Below are 877 nucleotides of genomic sequence, written 5' to 3' on the forward strand. Positions count from 1 at the left end.
CATGTGGGATCTTCCCGGACCGGGGCACGAACCCGTGTCCCCTGCATCGGCAGGTGGACTCTCAACCACTGAGCCACCAGGGAAGCCCTCAATAAACGTTTTGAAAGAGACCTCACCGTATTCTTGCCTTTAAGATTCACTTCAGAAATCAAAACTTTTGCTACAAAATTATTGAATATGAAACTGATTTTTTTCATTTAAATGCTTTGTACATTTAACATTTTTTTCAAAACTAAAATTGTCCACAAATAAAATTTTGGTTGAAAATCGTGGTTTGAGGGAAAACTCAGTTTTCCTTGGAAAGTGCTCCTGCCTTAATCAAGACTACCAGAGAAGCAGGGGATGCTTCTTCCAAATGGCTCCTGCAAAGCCTTTTCCTGAGGCGAGGGTCCCCACTCGGAGACCACGAGCTTCCTGAGCCCTGGGACTGTGTCAGTGTTTGTTCTCCACTTATCCTCACTATCAAGCACCGAGCTGGGCACAGAGTAGGCACTCAATCCATATTGGGTAGAGGGATGGAGGGATGGAGGGATGGATGGGCCTTACATTGAAAACCCCTACACGCTCCGACTTCTAAACTACAACTGCTAAAATGAACAGCAATTTGCTGAAAGGGAAAAGCATTGGACTGGGAGTCAGGAGACCCCGGTCCCGTGTCAGCCCTCCAAGGACTGAGCTCTGACAACTTGGGAAAGTCCCTTTCCCTGTGGCTACTACTCGTTTCCTCCTCTGCTAAATGAGGTCTCACCACTCAAGCCAACCTTTATACTCTCACATCCCGTCACTTCTCCCCTACCCACATCCTTCCAAGGGCCCTGAACTGTGCCCCAACATCCCTAGTCGAAAATGCACTTCAGGGGGGCAGAACTTGCACTTA

Source organism: Lipotes vexillifer, unplaced genomic scaffold (genome assembly GCF_000442215.2).
Source record: "Lipotes vexillifer unplaced genomic scaffold, Lipotes_vexillifer_v1.1 scaffold63, whole genome shotgun sequence".
Classification (NCBI taxonomy): Eukaryota; Metazoa; Chordata; class Mammalia; order Artiodactyla; family Lipotidae; genus Lipotes; species Lipotes vexillifer.